Genomic DNA, 633 nt, shown 5'->3' with positions numbered 1-633 from the left:
AAAATATGAGCCCTAGTATAGATGTTTGCGTTCAAGATACACGTTTTTAAAAAACAATTGTTCATTAAATATATACTGAAAAATGAGTAGTCAGTCAATTTATTGTGGGCAATATTTATCTCAGGAACCATGAAACGTACAGATGCTTATTAGCACTTATATTAAAGTAGTTTATAACGTTTATTTTCGTAGCAATGGTAGTTTTGATAATATTTGCGTATGAAATTTTGTTCGAAGAACTAGAAATAAATTTATTTCAGTAAATTTAAAAACAACTACTCCTACTAAGGAATAATCGTCATAAATTGCTTAATAATACATTAAACTAGCTTTGATTTGAGTGCTAATAGACATATGTACATAACTACTGATTTTTCAGTACTTTTTTTTATGAAATTTTGCTTTTTTAAAAATATATTTATCTCGGGAACTATTGAAGACAAACAACTCTAGTACTATTTTAGCAAATTTACTCTACTTTAAATTATTTTCTCTTAGGTTTAGTGTTAGTGTAAATATAGATTTCTCAAAATAAATTAATAAAATTAAATAAATTTTTAAGAAATTTTGCTTTTTAAAAAGCTTTATCTCGAGAACTATTGGACGTAAATAGCTCTTTTATGGCTAATATTT

Source organism: Halyomorpha halys, unplaced genomic scaffold, assembly GCF_000696795.3.
Source record: "Halyomorpha halys isolate HHAL.00 unplaced genomic scaffold, Hhal_1.1 Scaffold846.1, whole genome shotgun sequence".
In the NCBI taxonomy this organism is placed as follows: Eukaryota; Metazoa; Arthropoda; class Insecta; order Hemiptera; family Pentatomidae; genus Halyomorpha; species Halyomorpha halys.
Note: the sequence above shows the minus strand (reverse complement) of the source record.